Genomic DNA, 14,295 nt, shown 5'->3' on the forward strand with positions numbered 1-14,295 from the left:
CAGCTAATAAACTGTTGTCTATGTTTCTATTACTCTATCTATCTATCTATCTATCTATCTATCTATCATCAACTATTTATAGTCTCTCTATTTGCCTGTCACTTTTTCTGTCTGTCACTTCCCAGGAGTCAGTCATGGCCTTTCAAAAATTCTACAGTCATCTCATTCCCCATAAGATTTTTGATCAAAGTGTTGTCCATGGCCTCTAACAGCTCTGAAATTAAACAGTTGCCCATAGTTCTGTTTGACAAACATCTCTGAGTAGAAGGTTTTTCCCATTGGGTGAGCCCAGATTCAGGTCACACACAACTCAGTAACAATGACTTGAGGTTTGGGAAGGTCTCCAGCTCTGCCCTTCCCGTGGTGTCTACACTGATGGCTTTTTTTTATGTGTGTGAAGGCGAGATGTTTGTTTTCAGAACTGCAGCAGCTCCAGAGAGGAGGAGAGAAACTCAGGGTAAAATACCATTAAGTTCTCTAGTGAAGGCAGAAGTTTCTCTCTTGCCTGCCTGTTCCCAAATACCCAGCAGCTGCTTCTTAAATAATTGACTCCAAAGCTTAATATTACTACTCATAAATGCTCAGCTGGTAGCTCAGGCTTATTACTAACTTGCTCTTATACTTAAATTAATCTATAATTCTTATCTATGTTTAGCCATGTGGCTTGGTACCTTTTCTCAATACAACATTTTTATCACTTCCCCTGCATCTGGTTGGTGATTTCCTGACTCTACCTTTCTTCTTCCCAGCATTCTCAGTTTGGCTTTCCTGCCTAACTTCCTGCCCAGCTACTTGCTAATCAGTGTTCTATTAAACCAACTCAAGTGACAAATCTCGAGTACCATGTACAAGAGGATTATTCCACAGCATTCTGTTTTTTTCCTCTTTCTTAAAAGGCCAAGATTTTGTATTTCCTGAATAAATGCTGTCCCAGCCCCACATACATTTGAAATAGTTGTTTCTTGTTGCTTCACAGGGCAAAGAATCTTCTTCTCATCTTACCCTGCCATCTTCTGTGATACCACTCTGTTGAACACTAATGGAAATGCATTTCCGAAAGTCCATCCATCCACTTTAGTGTGGGGTCTAACCCTCCTGAAATAAGGAGCCAAGTCTCTGGACAGATGCTGACGTGCCTTTGGCAGTAGATGATGTTTCTGTGATGCTTAACACAGCAATTTCTTTTTCAGTGTTCTGAGGGCTGGGAGGGATCGCCTTTGGAAGTATTGGGAGGCTGTCCATGGATAATGGGGAGAGGGTGCAAAAATCTAAGCCACTCATGGAAGAGTTGAAATGCGGAAACACAGGCATCTAAACTGCTTATAACAGAGTTGTAACAGGTCAGGGTCAGCCATGATTCTCTGTAAGAAATCTGTGCCTGCCCTTGAAACTCAGTCTGGGAGACACAGCAGTGTCTCCTCTGAGGGCTTTCCCAGGGTGCAGACCAATGCATTAGCTGGCTTCTTTCTCTAGAGCCTACCCTGTTACCTGGTCTCATACAAGACTTTTCAGTTACAAGTGACAAAACACAGTTCATACTGGCTTTAGGGGCAGTTGAAATTTAGTAAAAGCACAGATTTATCTAAATTTCTGAAGACAGTGAGTGACCTTCAGGTAGGGCTGGATTGGGGAATCCAGAAATCTTGACGAGGAACCTGGTTTTGTGTTGTGAAATAATGATTTTGTACATTGGTTTAATAAAACACTGATTGGCCAGTAGCCAGGCATAAAATATAGGTGGAATAAGCAGACAAGAAAATTGTGGGAAGGCTGGAAGGCTGAGTGAGGACATCAGCCCACTGTCCAGTGAGCAGCATGTAATGGCACACAGGTAAAGCCATGGAACACATGGCAACATATAGATAAACAGAAATGGACTGAGTTTAAGTGTAAGAGCTAGTTAATAGTTAGCTGAGCAGTTTTAATTAATATAAGCCTATGTGTGTTTACTTGGGTCTGAGTGGCTGCGGGACTGGTAGGTGAGAGAGATTTGTCTTGACTGAGAGCCAGGTAGGACCAGGAAAACTTTTAGCTACAGTCTTGCTTCTGATTTTTTTCTGGCTTCACTGTGGACACAATGTTAGGATATTTTCACTGGCTGTTTTAAAGTCATGTGCCTTTTCACGAAGCCTAATGAAGTCAGGTGGGATCAACTCTAGCCAAACCAGTATGTCATGAGATTGACAGATTTAGCTAAATAAGGAAGACAGAACTTAGAGTCCCAACAGTTTTCCAGAGGGAGAGAGGAAAGCCCCACATACCTGGATTTGGAAGGAAGTCTCTGGGAGAACTGGAAAGTGAAGGGCAGGAAGGCCCTGGCGGCAGCTGGGGTGTGCAGGAGTTTTATGTGTGGCCGGTTCTCTCTGGTCCTTTGTGCCATTGTGTTCTTAATTTGCACCCTGTAGGAAATCTATGATCACTGTGTTGTGATGACCTCCAAAATGAGCAATTGCTTTCCAAATGAATCTCAAGCTAAGACTAAGATACTGAAGAGATAGGTTTGCTCAGTTGATAATGTGCCTGTAGGTGTGAGGTCCTGAGTTCCGTCTCCAGAGATCCTATTAAAAGCTCGCCAAGGTAGTGGTGTGTACTTGTAATATCAGTGCTGGGGAAGCAGAGACAGGAGTCTGTGGGATTCACTGGCCAGATAGCCTTGTCTATTCAGAGAGCCCTAGGTCCCAGTGAGTAATGCTGTCTAAATAAGCTTGGTGGGTGGGTGGTTTCTGAGGAATGATCATTGAAGTTGTCTTCTGGTCTCTACACACATACACACAATACGCTCCCTCCAAAAACTTTCCCAAAAATCCTCCAAAACCACATGACTGCAGATGTGCATGTACAAATTAATTAATTAATATTGAAGATAATTCTTGTGCCCAGTAACAGTCATGTCTGCAAGATGAGAAGGGAGGTAGAGCTCACTGTGTTGGACAGTATCCCTGCCCCTGGGGACTAAAGAGGGTCTAGTTGTTGCGCTTAATTATCTTCAGCTGTGAGGTGGAAACCTTCCAACTGTCTGAAACCTTCCATCCTCCAGGGACCCATCTCTTCTGGGTAACTCCACCTACAAAAGGCTCCACAATGTCCCATACAGTGCCAACTGCTGCCGCCTGTTAAATATAATAGAGTAGCTGTGGAGGGTTTAGGATAGGAGGGCCTCGAGACCATGATCAGACTGGAAGTAGGAGGGAGAGCAGACTGAACTAGTACAATATATGCGACAGACAAACCTGACAGGGGCCTTAGAGGGAAGGAGATGCTTCCCTTTAAAACCTGGAGAGGAAATTCAGAGAGACAGAGACGAGACAGAGACAGAGACAGACAGATGGAGACAGAGACAGAGAGACATCCAGAGAGATAGAGAGATATAGATACAGAGAGACAGAGAGACACAGAGACAGATGGAGACAGAGAGACACACAGAGAGACAGAGGCAGTGTCTTATTCTGTCCCTGAGAAGCACTCCAAGTAGGGATGTGGCTTCATCTTCATTGTAGGATTTGGCCTCTTAAGAGTGACTACTAGTTTTAATATAAATTAAAAATTACTTTATTTATATGTGCGTGAGTGTCTTATCTGTGTGTTTGTGTGTGCACCATGTGCATGCAGTGCCTTTGAAGGCCAGGGTGTCCGATCCTCTATAACTGGAGTTACAGCTGATTGTGAGACGCTATGTGGATGCTAGGAATCAAACCCCAGTCCTTTGGAAGATCAGCCAGTGACGTTAACTGCTGAGCCATCTCTCCAGCCCAAGAATGACCAAATGTTCAAGCATTTGAACCTGTCGGGGGATATTTCACATTTCTAACAGGAGTCCAGGTAGCGAGTAGCTCATTCAGTCGCCCCTCCCTCTTGGCTCACTCTTGGCCTGTTCGCTCACCTGTGCCCTCTTCTCTCTTGTTCAGGACACAGAAGTTTTGAACACCGCCATTCTCACAGGAAAGCCTGTCTCGGTTCCCGTCAAGGTCGTGGGGGTTCAAGAAGACGGATCCGTAGTGGACGTGTTGGAGGCTGTAGAATGCAGGTCGGCTGATGAAGATGTCGTGAAGGTACTGGAGACACATCCTCGTGTGTTTCATTCTCTCTCTCTCTCTTTCTCTCTCTCTCTCTCTCTCTCTTCCTCTCTTTTCATCTCCAGCATGTTCTGTCTGAATGACCTTCATTGTGAAGGAGGGCGAATGACCTCACTGAGGAAGAGATCAATGTCAGTAGAGAAGCTGCCGTTTCCATCTCTGGTTCTAGGTCTCAAGTGACGATCTGTTCCTCTTTCGCCCTCTTCTTCTTCTCCTTTCTCCTCTGTCTTTCCCATATGCATGCTGCTTCCTTTACTCCAGCAATCCATACATCATTTCATTTTACCAACTGTCTAATGCCCAATCGGGTTATTTACTGAGTATATTTTCTTCACATGCCCTGCTTTCCTGGAGCAGCTGTCTGCCTCAGCTGGCTGAGTCTGGTGTTGATAAGAGTCTCCTTTTCTCACGCTTAAAAACTAATTTAGGGCCATTATAAGATAATAAAACCCACGAGCTTGATGTGTTAAATTTTGTTAATATACATTAAAGTAAATGACTATTAAAATAATAATAAAAAACCTCATCATGCACCTCCTGACTTAATTTGAATACTACCAAAGGGACACGAAGCTTGCATTTGAGAAATCTGGACACGGGGTACTTCTGCTGGATTCTTTTCATTACTGAGCAGTGAATATTTTGGCTCCACATTCTTCCGGAGTCTGCTGGGAGTTTAATTGTCCTTGCTGTTTGTGAGGGAAACTTTAAGATTTAGTGTTTCTGTTGTTTTTTTTTTCCCCTCCCTCCTCAGCACACATTAGTTGCTTATTGCTTTTGCGGCAGAGATCACAGAGAGGCAGGATTCCATCTCTGAGTCTCCAAGAGAGCTCCAGTCCCAATCTGCTCAGATATTTTAGGCAAATCCAACATGCCCACAGAGTCCTGCCCTTCACATCCTGTCTGCTTCTGTTCAGAGGTGAAATGGGACCTGGCCTTAGTCTTTTCACACTTATATTAATTAATTTAATTTCTTCATGTGCACATGTGCAAGCAGATGCATACATGCATGCAGACGCTAGGGGATAGCTTTCTGGAGTCATTTCTCTCCATCTACCATGTGGGTCCCGGAACTTGAACTCAGGTCCTGAAGCTTAGAGGCAGGCAGGTACCTTTACCTGCTGAGTCACCTCACCAGCTCTCAGTGTCAGTCTTAGACACTTCCTGGTGGCTAGCGAAGAGAATGTCTACAAAAGGTTGATGCCTTCTCTGTGTGGCCTGCACGAGACTGTGTTTTGGTCCAGAGTATGTCTGATAAAGAAGGATGTTGAATCCATGAAGTCTCATCGAACAGTTGTGAATCTGCAGGAGCCTCCAGTGTGGCCTAGCTTGTTTCCTGGGCATGGGCCGTGAATTCACCCCAAAGACAAAAGCAGACTAGTTAAAAACCCACAACATGGCCTCATCCTAGGACTCCTGGCAATCCTGTGTTCTATGGCCAAGCCAGACTAAATAAACCCAAGGCCTTCCATATTAAGAGTCCAGAAAGACCTGAGTCTGGTTACAGGAGGTAAGTACACATGAGACATACTGACAATGCAAATGTACACACACACACACACACACACACACACACACACGCACGCACGCACGCACGCACGCACGCACGCACGCAGGAGTGCATGTGGAACTCCATCTTATTTTTGAGACAGGGTCTCTCATTGAACCAGATGCTGACTTGCTGACTGACTTGGCTAGACCAGTTGGCCAGTGAGCCTTAGGGAATCCTCCTGTCTCTATTTCCCGGAGTTTGAATCATAAGCACACACTACACGCTTGGTTATTCACATTGGTGTTGGGGGTCTGAACTCAAGTCCTCATACCTTGTAAGTACCTTACCAACTTAGCCATGTCCCCAGCCAGCACATCTATTTTTCTGTCTCCACATCACTCAAGAAAAAGGAGACATTGACAGCAGCTTAGAGAGGTGGTGTCTGAATGTTCATGCTGACATGGGCTCAAACAAATGACTTGCTCTGTTTCTCCTGAGCCTTTGGGTCTCTCCCAGGAGCCTTGTGGAGCCCTGTAGGATGGAATCCTTGTTCTCTTGCTCGGGAGAATTCTACAGCAGAGAAGTGTGTCCAAATTTGTGATTTCCATTGCTGTCTTGTTCCCATGCACGAAAGTGAGCTAAAGCCACTCTCTGCCCTTCTTGAAGGATGTGATATTTTGGAAGATGAAGTTCTTTCTTTTTTTCTTTCTTTTTTTTTTTTTTTTTTTTTTTTTTTTTTTTTTTTTTTTTTTTTTTTTTTTTTTTTTTTTTTTTTTTTTTTTTTTTTTTTTTTTTTTTTTTTTCTTTCTTTTCTTCTCTTTTCTTCTCTCTTCCTTCTCTTCTTTCTTGTTTCATAGCGTCTGCATCATAAAGAAGGGTCCACTCTTTAGTGGAGCCAAATAGAGTGAGTTGTCCAATCACCAAGCCCAGGGCTACATTCAGACAGGCTTTGCTGGTGACCCTGGGATTTAATTAAGTGACTCTGCTGTATCTGCTGGGGTTTCTCTGTCTGTATTTGTAATACATTCTGCTGCAGCTTGAGGATGGATGGGATTTTCTCTAGGGCTGTGCACCGGCCTCAGTGTCACCCAGGGGTTGCTGGGACACTGGCAAAGTCATTAGTGCCAGCACAGAGACCCATGAGTCTGTTACCTAGCCATTTCTACGCAGCGGGCCTGGGACTTCGAGGAGTGAGTCAAGTATTGAGTTTGGGAAGGTGGGAGTTGTGGAGACAAACAGGCTCACTCCCGTGACCTGGGGATCTTGTGACTTTCAGAGAATGGGTATCAACAGCTGAAAAAGGTCCAGATGCCCTCTGTATCTGGTGAGAGTGGAGAATCTAAAATAAACAGAAAACAGGTGACAAGCTTTATAATTGTGACTCTGTGTGTGTGTGTCCATATGTGTCTCTGTGTGTCTATATGTGTTTGTGTGACTATATAAATGTGTCTGTCTATGTCTGTCTATATGTGTCTTTGTGTGTGTGTGTGTGTGTGTGTCTGTCTATATGTGTCTCTGTGTATCTGTGAGTGTGTCTCTGTCTGTCTGTCTGTCTGTCTGTATCTGTAAGAAGCCTTGACCTTTATTATTAGTGGTGAGATCTAACATGTCTGCCAGCTGCCAGGGCTGCTGTCTATGGGTGGTTTCACTGGCATTCAAGAATGCAGCTATAGTTCACTGTAGAACAACAGAGAGGCAACCATAGGGCCAGATTTGGCCCAGAGTGATGTGTGTGTGTGTGTGTGTGTGTGTGTGTGTGTGTGTGTGTGCGCTCACGTACATGGAAGTTGTTTCTTTTCTTTCTTGTGTGTATACATTCATGCGTGTGAATGCAGGTGAGCGTGTGCCACAGTGGAGGTCATGCATGTGGAGGTCAGAGGGCAACCTTGGGGGGTCAGCCCTTACCTTCCTTTTTGTTTGAGACAGGGACTCTGTTGTTTTGCATTGCTTATTCCAGGCTAGCTGGCTGGCTAGCTTCTGAGGAGTCTCCTGTCTCCACCTCCCACCTCCTGGCAAGAACACTGGGGTTGCAGACACTCCTACCCATCCAGATTTTAGGTGGGTTCTGAAGATTGGACCTCAGGTCCTTACGCTTTTGTGGCAAACGGTGTTACTCACAGAGCCATCTCCCCAGCCCATGAGTTACTTATTGTTATTATTATTTAATTTATTGCCGTTTCTATTAGTCAGAGTTCTCTAGAGTAACAGAACTTATAGAATGAATCTCTGTATGTAGAAAGGGGATTTAACAGAAGGATTTATAGGCTGTGGTCTAGCTAATCCAACAATGGCTGCCTATGAATGGATAGTCCAAGAATCCAGTAGTTTAGTTCAGGAGGCTGGATGTCTCAGCTGGTCTTTAGCGTACACTGGAATCCCAAAGAAGCAGGCACTGATGCCAGTGAAGGAATGGACTTGCCAGTGAGGAGAGGGCAAACAGGCAGAGAAAGAACTTTTCCCCCACCCTGTCCTTTATGTAGGTTGCCAGCAGAAGGTGTGGCCCAGATTAAAGGTGGCTCTTCCTACCTCAAAAGGTTTGGATTAAAGATTTAATCTTCAAAGATCCAGATTTGGGGTAGGTCTTCCCATTTCAAATGATTTAATTAAGAAAAAAAAAACCCTCACATGTGTGCCCAATCATTTGAGTTTTAGGTAATTCTAGATGTAGTCAACTTGACAACTAAGAATAGCCATCACATCATTATGAAAAATTTGGCAAATTCATGTAGAAATGAATATTTTGAGCCTATGAAAACCCCCAAGGTTGAGTGGCCCCAGGCCCACATCACTTTCTGTGAGACCTTTCTGAAGTTGAGCAGAGGCTGTCCTTTCTGTGGAAGGTCCAGTCTGCTCACTGCAAGCTCTGCCACCCCCTTTCAGCTCCCTGTGAAGGCTGAGGGGATGTACCAGTTGGGTGCTGATTTTCTGCTTTTAGATTTTGGAGAAAAGTTGAGGGTTTTTTTTTTTGTACTCTGGTCCTTCTCTTAAAAAAATAATGTAACATATACTATAGTTCACTCCATCGCTCTGATGGCAAATTCTGTCTTTATAGAACCTGAAAGGGGGACATTGGGAAATCTGTGATCTGAGCAACAATGTGAGGGCATAGAGGGTTCTGGCAATCAAACCACAGCAGAAAAGGTTGGAGGAGGTGGTGGGAGGCCCTCTGGGCAGTGAGGTGGACAGGAGGAGGGTACTGTTGCATCCGTGGAGAGAGGGACAGTCATGGTGCTCTGTACCTCTGCCAAGGGCCACTGTGGGAAAGACGCAATGTGCCTTTTGCCTTTCAGGCCCTCAGAGTGGAAGTTAATGAGGCCATTCCTAGTGGAGAGGAAAAGATGGTGGTACAGCAAGTTCCTTGGTTAAGATTTTAGACGTTGGTTGTGAGTTCCCAGTCTGGCTCCACCCTTCCCTACGGTTTGACCTTGGATAGACTATGTAACCACCCTGAGCCGAGCTTCCTTACCTCTTAGGAGGGGAGGGACAGGATACAAGGGGACAATGAGGTAGTGGACAGGCTTCTTACAGAGAGCTTTCTTCTAATGCCATCCCGTGAGGCACACCGAAGATCGGTCAAAATAAAACTCAAAGCTCCTCCAGAGCAATGGGTACATTTAGAAGTTCAAAAGACAATTGTTTTAAAAAAAATGAGTGTGACTCTGTGTGTATCTGTGTGTGTCTCTTACTCCAGGCACAAGGCGGGGGGGGGGGTCTATCAGCTGCTTCTCAAGGGGCCAGGTGGGCTTCTCCTTATAGTTTAGGGTACCAATGCTTGAAGAGTGCTAATAGGAAATTAACATTCTCAGCAGTTTAGCAACACTAAACCCACAGCCACACCTGAAGGAGAGTTGGGATCCTCATATCTGTCTCTATGGTAACTGTAACAATTAGTGGCTTAAAAGACAAATTTGTTATCTTATCCTATAGGCACAAATCTAAAGGATGTTGGCAGGGCTGTGTTCCTTCTTGAAGATGTTGGTAGAATCCATCCCTGGCTCTCTTAGACTTAGAGGCCACCTATCTTCTTAGCTCAGGTCCCCTCTTCCATTTTGAAAGCCTACAGGTTAGCACCCTTCTCTCTCTCTCTCTCTCTCTCTCTCTCTCTCTCTCTCTCTCTCTCTCTCTCTCTCTCTCTACCCTCCCTCTCCTTTTGATTCCATCATTGCACCTGCTTCTCTGACTCTGACCCTTCCACCTCCCTTATAAAGGTCTTTAATACTGGCATGGGAAAACTCCTTAAGACAGGAAGTAAACAATTCAAAACAGCTTCAGGAAGTCCCTGAAACTGAGCAGATTCACTAGGCTCAGTAAAGATGGCCAGAGATCATCACAGACGAGTAGAGATGCTTAGAAGAGGCTCAGATCAACTGAGCCACCAGGAAAGGCACTCTTCAATCTACCAAGCTGCTTGCAGGCTATGCAGTGGGCTCCAGGTTCCCAGCTTTTGTGAGCTGTCACTTATGCTGGGGTGGGCTTTGGTGATTCAGCCATCTCTGAGTCATTTCTGCTACTGTTAAGTACCCTCTCACCCATATTCCTGTAAGTAACCTCAATGAAATTCATTGGTTCACCTAGTCGGGTTTTGGTCCATTGTTAGTTCCATATCTGGGGTGAGTAGACATTTGTTCTCACAGACACCCAGATAGGCCATCTTCAGGTTTCTCAGTGGATCTTCAATACCCTTGTCCAGTGCATTAATTTCAAGAGCTTATGTAGAAAGTTGTCATTAAACCAGGTAGCTGGAAGAAGTTGACGTTTCTTTTGGCCAAGTTATTGAGAACAGGATCTGCAATAATCATGTTGGGGTGGGCTCCTGCTTCCTCCAGAAGCACTGGGAGAGTTGGCTCCTGGCATTCCTTGGCCTATGAAGTTTCACTCACTGTTTTCATTGTTGTATGAGCTCACCACTGTTTTGCTGTATAACTCTTCTTATGCAGGGGTTTGTCATTGAACTTAAGGGCCATCCTAACTGGAGATGACCTTTGCTTGAGATTTTAAGCTTTTATCTGCAAAAAAATCTTTCTCTTCTAAACAAGCTCTGACTCATTGGCGGCTAAGATTTGGATATCTTTCTTGGGTGCCCTGGTTCCCTGCTGTACTGTGTTAATATAGTCACAGGTTCTGGAGATTAGGACTGGGTTACTTGAGAAGAGACCCTGCTTTTCAGGCTACCCTGTGTGCTTTGTTTTGCCTTTGTTAAAGAGATCTTTTAAAGGTCTTCGGAGCATGGACATAAAATGCAACTTCTGTATCTTAATTATGTTTTAATCATTGGGCATCTGTCTTTCTGAGTGATGGTTTTATATTTATTACCTGTCTGTAGTTGTAGAGTGTCATAGTTTCTTCCCTGTTGCTGTGATAAAACACCATGACCAACAAGCAAGCAAACAAAACACACCATGACAAAAGCAACCCAAGGGAGAAGGGGTTTTATTGGCTCACGGTTTCAATAATGGCGGGGAAGGCAGAGCAGCAGGAGCATGTGACTGGCTGGTCACATTGCATCAACCATCAGAAAGCAGAGAGAGACCAGGAAGTCGGGTGAGTCTATAAATTCTTAAAGCCCACCACCAGTGACATACTTCCTCCAGCAAGTCTCCACCTCCTAAAGGTTTCACAACCTCTTCAAACAGCGCCACCTGCTGGGGATAAACTGTTCAACTATGGGAACCCGTGGGGGACATTTCTCACTCAAACCACAATGTGTTCTATGCCAGTAGCTTCCAGAACCAACCAGAGAAACCATCACCATCCATGGTAGACAGATCCTCACACTCATGGAGAGATAAATATAAACTCATGCAGATCTTGAAGATGGCTCCTGTAACTTTTGGCTGCCATAATTATATTCACAGCCTTACAGGTACCAGGCAGATTCACAATAATGAGACCTTAAAAGGCCAATCAAAAGGCATTGACATTTTAAAGACCTCTCTACCCCAGGGAAGGATTCTGCTTCTGAAGAAGTTGGTCTGTGGGAGAGGAAGAGTCACGGAGGTGAATGGCAGGGAAAAGGATAAAATGTTCTGTGGCTTGCTGAGCTGCATGGGGAGCTGGCCACTGAAGCCCCATGGGAAATGACAGCGTGCCCTGCGGTAGCAGCTTTACCTGGGTCAGTGTGTGCCACCTACAGCAGGCTGTGTGTGATCAAAATCCCCCTAAGTAGCTGGGCTTACAGAGCGGTTTAATGGAAGGCAGGTGTGTTCTGAGCGGGCTCCTCAGGGAGACACACTTGAGTAGACATCACCCTTCAGGCAGTGGGAGCTGGCCAGGTGTGACAGACAGGAGAGTGGGGGGGGGATCTGACAGACCGAGGATGAATTCCGGCGCAAGCGACTATTATTTTCATTGTTATTTCAAGTGGTAGAAACCCAAATCCACCTGCCTCAGACTGATGTGAGTTTTACTTGAAAGGACATGGGGAGAGGAAAAAAAATCAAAAGAGATTTAAAGCCATTTTCTTTCCCTCTTGCAATGCACAATGCTTCACACACAAAAAAAAATTCCATATAAAAAATCCCCGCTGTTAGTCTATTTCTGGGCATGAATTTCCTTCCTTCCCCCCATTGCCAGGAGCCATGCAGCTAAGAATAAGTTGTCAGGCAGTTTGGCTGTGATTGCCTAATTCTGTCCTTCTTTATGCTAGTAATTTGGACTTTTATTGTTGCATTTCTGGTTGGAGATGTGTCATGTATTTCTTGTTGGCCGGGGATCCACACTGCTGCAGTCTCAACCTTTTGTTCCGTCAACTTCATTAAGCTTCCAATATCAATTAGAGCATTTGTTCCTTTCCATCTTTGGCATCTCTAATTAAGAACTAAGCATCCTGGAACCACTTCTGCATAATTCTGGGAGATCTTGGAGTGAGCCAGCTCGAACCTGCGTACCTTTCCGCTTCTCCCAGGAGCTGTGCACCTGCACTTCCTTCCCGCCTGTTCTAACGCACAAATACCTGCTGCTCTCCTTCCAGAGACAGAGACCTGGGCAGATATGGTTGTTGGTACCTGTGACCTCCGTGGATACATTTATTGTCTCCTAGATATGTGTTTTCTGGGCATTCGGTGGGAAGGAAGGAAACCGAATGCCTTTTGGTACTTGTCCTGAGTGTCATTAGATGGTAGGCAGAGCTGTCGGCTTTACCCTGGCATCCACTGGCATCCTCAAGACACTCAGATGATTGAAACAAACCTCTGAGTTCAACCAGGTCACACACATGGAAGATCCAGTCCCAGGTAGGGGTGGATTTAGGTATAAGGGTTATATGGCAAAGCTCACGTCAGCCTTTGCCATTTTTTTTTTTCCTAACGACGTTTCAGAGTCAATCACTGATTGACTTACATGAAAGGTACACCTTTAAATGAAAATCTGATAGGTTTTATGTTATGTCATAGGTCTCATATTATACCAGTGTATCGATGTTATCTAAGTTAGTAGCCATCACTGTCACGGTTAGCTTTCACTGCCAACCCGACACAGCTTAGAGGCAACTGATAAAAGCGCCCCATCAGGCTGGTCTGTAAGCATGTCTGTGAGGGATTGTCTAGACTGTTAGTCAAGCTCAGTCCACTGTGGGTGGCATCACTCCTTTGGCTAGTGGTCCTGGGCTGTGTATGAAAGCCGTCTGAGGGCCAGGCTGCAAGAAAGTCAGCAAGTGGTATCCACTGTGCTTCCTGCTGCAGGGCTGCTGATATCTTAAAGAAATGACTTAAACGGTGCATGCAGATTGGTTTTGTATTGCCGTCAACAGTCAAGGGAGTGTCCAATGTAAAAGTATGCGCTTTGGTATAGCAGGGAGGCAGGTGTGTGGCTCTTCACCATGGGGCTGTCCTGCTGTCAGTACAAAGTCTGTTGGGGACGTTACAGTGGAAAGAGCCAAGGCATTTTTCCTCGGTCATGTCTCTTTGCTGACTGAATTTTGTTCAATCCACGCGAGTTTTTGATCTGGTCTTGGAGTGTGCACGTCTCATCCTTCATCTGTCCTAATGTCACAGACAGTCACTAAGTTCAAACAGGGAAGAGTCAGAATTTGGACACTGGTGTCAGTGGCCAGCCTGTTTGTAAATCTGCTGCAGTGGCCCCTGTGGCAGGGTAGGATATCGATTTCACTCAGCGATGGTTTTTCTCCCACTTAAGCAGACCTGGTGGATGGTAGACTCTTCTTAGTATTTTTTTTTTGAAGGCTCAAACTTCAAAAACATCTAGGAGCAATACCCTCAAGAGACAGAGGCAGGTTGCTGCTCTCCTCAATCTTCTTGTTCTTCTCAGGGGAGAACTCTCTAGAATGTAGGTGGTGTCTAGAATAGCATGGCCAAGCACACTTCATCAAAGGATTTCAAACTTTGAAGTGCTAGTAGATGTTGTGTGCAGGACACTGTAGGGTTAGCTCCAGTACTCAAGGGAATTCTTAGGGAGCCAGGGGTTACCGGCCATCTCAGATGTCAGATTCTCACCAGCACCATCAATGAGGCAGGTGGTTTTTGTGCATCAGCTGCAGCCGAGATCTGTTCTGACTCGGATGATTTCACAGTATCTAGGACAAAATGTTCCATCTGACATCTCCTTTGGAATGATGGATGAGTTCCCTGAGGACCACAGACACGTCTCAATTGTCGCCTCCCAGCCCCAGCACCTCCCATGGTGCCTGGCAAACTCAGGGCTCTCGGTAAATGCTAGGGGGAAGAATGAGGTTTTGACATCACCACAGACAGCAGAGAGACCCTGAGGGACTGC

The 14,295-nt window shown here is 45.2% G+C and overlaps 1 protein-coding gene across 1 annotated transcript in view; it reads left to right on the plus strand.

Moving 5' to 3' along the window:
- The first annotated feature begins 3,867 nt into the window (after positions 1-3,867).
- Tmem132b (transmembrane protein 132B) overlaps positions 3,868-14,295 on the plus strand; it is a 40,665-nt gene continuing 30,237 nt past the window's right edge. Inside the window, exon 1 of the mRNA XM_028894305.2 lies at positions 3,868-4,049. The gene's annotated coding sequence lies outside the window, so the exon portion shown is untranslated. The remainder of the gene's footprint in view (positions 4,050-14,295) is intronic.

The sequence above is a fragment of the Peromyscus leucopus genome, chromosome 23 (genome assembly GCF_004664715.2).
Source record: "Peromyscus leucopus breed LL Stock chromosome 23, UCI_PerLeu_2.1, whole genome shotgun sequence".
In the NCBI taxonomy this organism is placed as follows: Eukaryota; Metazoa; Chordata; class Mammalia; order Rodentia; family Cricetidae; genus Peromyscus; species Peromyscus leucopus.